This window comes from Elephantulus edwardii, unplaced genomic scaffold, assembly GCF_000299155.1.
Source record: "Elephantulus edwardii isolate Elephantulus edwardi_28Jun2011 unplaced genomic scaffold, EleEdw1.0 scaffold00031, whole genome shotgun sequence".
Taxonomy (NCBI): Eukaryota; Metazoa; Chordata; class Mammalia; order Macroscelidea; family Macroscelididae; genus Elephantulus; species Elephantulus edwardii.
Window position 1 is genome coordinate 4,203,432 of NW_006399781.1, and position 8,300 is coordinate 4,211,731.

Below are 8,300 nucleotides of genomic sequence, written 5' to 3' on the forward strand. Positions count from 1 at the left end.
TGTGTGTGTGTGTGTGTGTGTGTTAGCAGCAGGCAGTGCTGTTTTGCCCAAACACCTGGTGTGGGTTTTGTTTTTTTTTTTTTCAAAAGTACTTGTACCTTTCCGACTCCCTCTCAGATTTGCAAAAGTGTCTGTACAACTCCTAGACGTTTAAGATGCACCACTCTTCCAACTCTGTTTTGAGCAAAGTAGATGCCTATCTACAGGAGTGGGAGCCTGAAAGGAGATGACAGGAGTCCCAGCAGCAGCTCTGGGGAGTTGTGCCAGCTGCATCACTTTTCCTAGTGCCTGCACACGGATGTGTAGAAGTTGTGGGATTTGCATACTTCTCGCCGCAGATCTAGACTCACCTCTCTCTTTCACTTCTTCTCTCCCTCTCCCCCTCCCCGCGCCCCAAATAGTAAATAATTTGCGTGTTTTGAGCACAAAAGCTGAAAATCACACAAAAAAGGAGTTGTTGGGCCGGCTTGTAGGTGCCTCCAATAGTGATGCCATGTGTCTAGTGATCTGCGTGAACGGAGCAGAGCCCAGACTTTGCCTTTAATCGCGAGGGCCTTGGATTCAGGCCCCCAGGATACTTTCAACAGCCAGTTTCCCCTTTGTGAGTATCTCCTGTTTGTGGACCTGAAATGCTTGTTAGAACTAGGAGCATCTTCTGTCTTGCCTGTTGCTCTCTGTTATTTTCAACTAAGACCAACCAACCAACAACTTGGAAGGACGATTGGAAAAGTGAACTTCCGAGGTCCCTGGGTTAAACATCTGAAAATCAGCAAATTTTGTGCAGACTCCTCTCTCCCTGTAAAAACAAAACCAAACCCACCCAAATCCCCAAACTCCATCTTGTCAGGCTGAGGAAAAGAAACTTTAAGGACATACAGTCTTTTTGAAGAACAAGGAGGGGGGAAAAAAGCACTTATTATATATTCCTAATACTTTGTGTGACTCAAAAACAGACGGTGCCTAAAACAGATTGATTTATATTACACTGGTGTAACAGTTTGCATGCAAATACTATCCCCCTCTTTCCAGTTCACTTTCTTGCTTTTCATCCCCCTAAATTAAAAAAAAGGGGGGAAGATTTTGTTTAGAAATTTGTATCCCTACCTTTTCTCTTTGAAGAACATTATCGAGTTGATATGAACAAATTGCAGAGGATATACCATTTAAGTAAGATGCACTTTTAATCACTGATCATTAAAATGGTTATGTTAAATATACTCAATTACATGCATGACTTAACTCTAACAGTACTTTCTATTCTCCCAGCTGCTCACGTATTCCTTAACGATAGTCTGCGGTAGAAACTTGATTATGCTGAATCCATACATTTCTATGGATTTCATCAGCCTAATTAATGCCTCAGTGTGGTCCTGGGGTCTGAATGAACGCTTTACTATCGGTTGAGGTTAAAAGCAGTGTTGGAATGTAGAAGGTTTTTCTTTCTTAGTTACTCACAGGGTCACTTTGGGATTCCACCAAATAAGGTTAGGCGGCAGTTGTTAAAGAGAAAGACTCCGGGAGAGAAGGACACCCATCCCGGTGGCAGGGGGGGAACAGCGGGTAACTCATCATCTACACCTCCAAACCAATACTTTTGGATCCAAGTGGGCCGTCTCCAAATAATTTAGTAAAGATGAAATTGCCACCATTCCACTGTATCTTTAACTTGCGCTGAAAAGGAAAAGGGGGAAACAGAGCCTGTGGGTAAATGTGTTTCCTTGACCTCTTCAAGGATCCCTGCTCCCCTAAAGTGCTGACGACGTTGCCCCACCATTTCAACTCTCTTCCTTTCCAACGTAGCCCTCAGCCGTCCGTATTCCGGAGAATCCAAGTCACCCCCCAAGTGGGTGAGTGCATTCTGTCTTTTCAGGTGTAAATTAACATCTGAATGCATCTCACCCTCCCTGACCCCAGCCGTCACCCCCGCCCCTGCCGCGCTGAGGGCCGAGCCGCTAATCTGCAGCGGGCTGGGCTGACCTAGGTCGAATTTCCCAAACCCCGCCCCTCAGAGAGAAGCCAACGGGGCTCGTCTTGCCCTGAAGTCTTTGTCTAATGAGACACCTGTGGGAGATGTTGTTGTTGTTGTTAACACTTTATTGTGGTTTACTGGGTGAAAGTTTACAGACGTGCCTTTCCTTTCCACACTTTAGATGTATTTTGTTTCCTGTAACGAATTCTTGATTGCGATGCTCCCTCTATCCAATAGCACTGGCTTCCTTCTTGCCTTTGTTTAGTTTATCATTCCCACTTGTCCCACTTTTTACCCCCTCCTGCCTTCAGGTCAAGAGATGCACTTCTCATTCCATTTAGCTGGTTCTGAGGAGGGCTTCTTGCTTGGCATTCACTCCTAGCTATGGTTCGGTCAAAATTTGAGTGATAGGGGTTCAATTCCAGGCTTGAAAGGCAGCAAAGGCTGATGATCTCCCGAGGGTTCCATCAGATTCCGTCAGGCAAACAAGTCTGATCATTTTTCTGATTCTGTGCTTTGCTCCATTCAGCCCACAACCTTCTACTGCATCCCCTTTCAGAGCAGCTAGCTGGGCACCATCTAGTTCTTCTGAGCTCCAGGTCATAGGAACAAATGCTTTTGAAATTTTATTTTCTTGGTAGTTAAGGGAAGAAAAAGGTTTGGACTAACGACAAGTAGAGGAGAGAGAGAGAGAGAGATTGGAAGGCATTTGGAAGTCTCAGATTGGAAGGCATTTGGAAGTCTCAGTCCAGGCCGGTGAAACGTGAACTTTTTGCCTCACTTTGAGTCTCCTAGGACAAATTGTCTACCCCAGCAGAAAAATGCCTTGGTGCTAGGAATCCACTGGCCTGAGCTGCTTCAGGGTCGCATCTTATGCTAGCACTCATGTGATAGAACCAGAAAGATTTCAGATCTCTAACCAAATTACTACTGAACAACCTTGTGCTTGTTATGCTAATGTGATGACTTCTGCAGTAAAGATATATTTGCAAGGCTTGAAGTTAACTTTTTAGAATGTTTGTGTAATGACAGACATTAGACAGAAGCCATAAATGTGCCAGCAATGGTGGCCGGAGACATCTGGCAAACACCCAGGGCCATTTCAACAAAAAACTGAGACCCAGATATCCTTATGCTCGGGGAGCAGGGTGAGAAAGCAAGTGCTGGGAACCAGGCTACGCCAGTGGTTGAGAAGCTCCTGTGACCCCCTCACCTTCTCCCTCAGATCTGGCTTACTAGCAGCACAATATAGTATTGCTCAGTGCATTGCGATGGCTGCCTGGAGAGACAAAAAGGGTGGTTCATAAGTAACAGTACAAACCAGCAGATACCTCCAGCTCCTTGTCTGTGCACCCTTCCATTTAGAATACCACTAGAGGGTTAGGGAAAGGACTTATCCTGCAGTGGGCCGGGAGATTGAGCGAAGATAGAAAAGAATAATGGTGTAGACACTGTACATATCCAGGCTGTCCAGTGAATCAGATGTCTTTTCAGTGTGATGCTAAGAAATCAGGCAAATCTTCAAGTTGGAAGCATTGCCCTCCTGTGGTTTAAGGTCTAGGGAGGCCAGGAAAAGACAGTTTTTTATGCTATGTTGTTGTTATTGATTGCTGTTGAGTCGAGCACGATTCATAGCGACCCTATGAACAAAGGGCCTGAAGCCTTTCTATAACCATCACCATTATCAAAGTTCATAGAGTTTCCAGAGGCATGTTATATTTTAGAAATAAATAAAATAATAATTTTAAATATCTAAAGCTGAGAGAGCTCTGGTGGCCAAGTGGGCAATGAGTTGTGCTGCTGACTCAAAAGCAGGTGGTTTGAATCCACCAGCTTCTCCACAGGACAGAGATGGAAAATATCCTCTAGTACGATTTACAGCCTCTGCAAATCTACTGAAAGGTCAGCTGTAAGTCGGTTCTCACTCAATGGTTTGATGGTGAAGAGAATAAACATAGAGCTGGGATGGGTTTCAGTCATTCCCATTACTTGTAAATGTTAATTTGTACACTAATCAAGGGCCTAAGGACAAAAGAACTCTTTTAATAAATTGTGTGTCCCTGATGGACATCAGCAGAGCTCAGTTGCTCCCAGCTTAACACTGCCCAGCCTCACTCTTCACATTGTTCTTTCTTCAGAAAGGAGCGACTTGCTTCCTAAGATGAGTTTTATCCCCTTCTGCACAAACAACACCAATTCCACATGTAGACTTGCAGCTGTAAAGAAGCCTGTGAACTAATGATAATGGATAAATTCTAAATGTTAGCAGTCTTATTTGAGGCTATCGCAAGATTGTCAAGAAAGGGTCTAAATGAGTTGGGGCTTCTAAGATCTTGTAAAATGAAGCTGATTTGATGTTGGCTCTTGAATTCTATATTGTGTGTATGTGTAGTGCCGAGTTTTCCCCTTAACAATCCAAGGTGTCCCATTTTCTTTCAAAGAGTCAAATAGGAGTGAAATATCTGACTTGATGCAGTGGTTCCCCGATGATAAATGGACAAATTAAAGTGGCCTTTCTTAGTTCAGCCCAAAGATCTTAATGAAAACAGATGTGAGAAATGGAGGCTCTAACTATTCTGTCTAAGAAAAGGCACATTTTTACACATCTGAGCTTTGAAGTTATAACCCACATTTGTCTCACTGGGCTTGCTCCTGGCTACTTTCCCTCCAGAGCATTTCTTTGTATAAATGAGTCCATTTAGGCAAAGGCAGCTGTAATATTTAGTTTATCAATGCTGCAACAGCACAAATTCATGAATTCATTATTACCTTTCCTCTGTAGTGTATAAAGTGACTCATATCATACTAATATCTTAGAAGCTTTTTGAAAAAATGCTTCTAAGAAAAATTAACATGTGTATCATAGACTCTTGTAATGAAGAAAGTTCATTGGCTGGTCACCCAGTACCACATACAGACAGAATGCGTGTGGTGAAAGAAGTTGAAGAATTAAAACTAGCTGAGTATATAGTTTATAAGAGTGGAGGGGATACCGGTAGGGATTGCATCCACTTCCTGCTGCCCTAAGATGTGGCAGCATTTGTGCCTGACAGATTAAGACAGAAGGTTGAAGGTGCAGCAAGACGTAGTGAGGCTGAGGTAGAACAGACAGCTTGCCGGGGTCATATGGGTTTGTGCTATGAATGATCAGATGATATTCCTGTCACTTTTGAGCTGCAGGATTTCTATCCCGTGGAACTCCTGAGGGAAATGCTCTAAGACTGTGAAGGACAGGTGAGATGTTAGTGGATATTGAATTTCAGATTTCAACTTTGAAATATCAACCTGAATCCATCACTGGTTTGGGGAGAAGAGCACATAATCTGAAATTCTGTTACAAATTTTGTGAGGGCAAATCAACCTTGATGAAGTGTAGAAATAGCTTGAAATATTAGATTCTAGCATCTTGGCTAGATGTTTGTCAGAGGGGAAAGAAGGGAGTGTCTGTCTGGTCTCTCCCTGATAGGGAGGAAAACCTACTCCCAGGAGCTTGGTAAGTCAGGCCTCAGTAGTTCATAAGGACCATAATGTCTAAGCTGTCTCCATAGTTCTGGTCTCCTGTCACCAACACAGCACATTTGCAAACTCAGAAATGCCAGATCGTGTTATTTCTGTGGCAAACGGTTGCTTAGGACCTGTGACAGCTGAGTTTTTCCTATCGATTATGTGACAATGCTGTTCATTTATAGAGTTCAGAGAAATGAGAAAAGCCTCCAGGTTAACAAGAAGACTCTTATAATTCAAGTGCCATGTTGTTGTATTTAAATGTGGAAGTCAAAATTCAGCTTGGAAAGAGTGGAGGAGTAAATTAAATTTTGAACCCAAACTTTTGTAGTGAAGTCAACCTCCTGGGAGGGCCTTGACTGATAATTTAATTTGACATTTCTTATGATTGAGTAGTCAAATTTTGAAACAATGCTAGACATCTTATTTCTTACTTAGTAAGCATGTACTTAGAGCAATGTATGTATTCAAACAAGCTCTTGAATTTAAAACACAGAGTGAGTCTAAAACTTAACCAAAATGAAACCTATTAAAGGGCACTGTTTGTGTGAGTGAAAGTTTGTCTATAGAAATACAAACTTGAAAATACCTTGAAGGTCTTTTTCAGAGCTGTAAATTCAGAAATTATTCTGAACATACATGGCCTTCAGATTCATCAGTAGGTAAAATGTCATTATTTACCTTGAACATTTAATAATTTTCTCTGTCTCAGGATGCTGATAGGCGTGCACAAGGAACTAGCCATCCTGTGTGCTCCGGGGTCTTGACCAGAATTTCAAACAAAAGAGAACTTGGGTAATGTGACTGTAAAACGGGTGAGCTTGAGATCACAGACACTGCAAGAAGGGTTAATTGGAGGAGAGGAAGGGAGAAACTTCCCTGATTCCGGCTGTGTGAGCCGGAAGAGAGCCAGTGCTGGAGAGGGTAGGGCTGAGCTGGACGGGGCCCTGCGGTCCCAGCACTGAGCTCGTTCATTGCCTGCCTGTCGAGGTAGAGAGGGGTGGCTGGGGAGTAGCGCGCCAGAAAGCTTCAGTCTTGGTTGATGCCTAAGTCGTACCCACCATACTATAGCACACCCCACCCCTTATCTATTGCTTAAAAGCCATCTAGTATGTTGTAGGCAAAATTACGAACTATTTGTCAGCCTGAATATGTCACTGGCAATAACTTTTCATGAAGTTTTGCTCTTAAACACTTGAGTTTGGAGATTAGGACACTGGTGGGGAAGGGCATTTGCTGTTGCCTGCTTCTCCTTTAGATGTGGCATGGGCAAGCAGAAAAAGAAAAACTCTCTATTAATTGAACTCTACAGTCCTTAGTATAAACAGGTAAGTGTGCTACTACTCCTAGCAATAAGGCTTGAATTTTAACCCATCCACAGGTGCCTTGGAAAGCATACCTTTTTGCTTCCCAAAGTTCACAGCCTTGAAAAAAAAAACCTGTGCAGCACTTCTCCTTTGTATGGGAATTGATTAGATGGCAACTTACAACAAGTCAAATTGTAGCCCCTTCAAGTACAGCCAGATCAAGAGGAGAAATAGAGCCTTTCTCTCCCTTAACCCTTCCCTTCTCCTGGGGCCCTGGCCAGCTCTCTTGTTCAGCTCTTTGCCTGATGACTTGGCGTTGTGGCTGTAAGAAACACTACCCCATGATCTTCATAGTCTTTTCACCTCACACATATCTTATCTCTCACACATTTGAGTTCCTGGGCTCATTGTTTACTGGAGCTGAGACCCTCACATTAGAAGCTGTAAACTCTGTCTTGTGTGATTTTAAATTTCTCTTTGTGGATTCAGATGCCACTCCAATGCCAAGGTTAAAGCAACAGTTGAAGCCTTCAGCTCTTTATCCCTCCTTTCTCTTTCCGTCCTCTTGTTGGGCTGGTCGATCTAGCAAACGGGCCAAGAGGCAAGCCTGTCCCAGGGACAAGGCAGCTGGGGCAGCTGCTCCAGAGCAGCTGCTGTGCGTTGCTCCCTCTGTCAGTCATGAAAACTCAATTTCAAAATTTCTGTCTTTAACAATTTCCTAAGAGGCCTATGAAAGATGCCAAAAGAGTGGACCTTTTTGAAGTGGCAGTGTCTTCTTGGCAGCAGGCAAGCACTGGTCAAGGTGTCCCAGGCTGGGTCCTTCTAGGAACGGTGCTGCTGATAGCTTATAGAACAGAGCTCTTGATCCACCTGAACTGAAGGAACAGCTGAGACGCTGGGGAAGATCTTCGTCAGCAGCCGTGCACCTATAGGACAGCCTGCTTGGTCCTGGGAGTGAAGTTCAAAGACAAACCCAGGGGGAAAGTTTTCTTTCTTTAAACTCACAACTCCTCACTCATTATATTCCTTGCTCAACTCACTGCCCTCTACCATTTTTATGTAAATAACGTGCACATTATAATGTGAGAATTATATTTATGCACCACACCACTTACTCATGTGTTAGCCTTCTGGCATCTTATATGAGTGCTCTATGGGTATTCTATGTTATTTCAGTTGGGACATTATATGCTAAAATTTGTTAATACTGAATTCTAAAATGAGTTGGGGGGGAAATGTTTGTGTATTGAAAGTTCTCTGCTACCAAGAAACTTCCCTTAATTTAACACTGCTTTCCCCTTTCGATGTTTCTGGGATGAGAGGCACCAGAAAAGTGTTCTGAGGAACAAAAATACACACACACGTTTACAACCTAGGTCGCAGAGCCTCCTCAGGAGCCTTGGCTGACCGTTGCCTAGTGAGCATTCCTCAGACTCCATCTCATAATAGATTTCCTATCCTTGCTCCAAACTTTTAACATGTTAGCATCAAAAGTACTTCTCTTTCTTAACTAACACCCT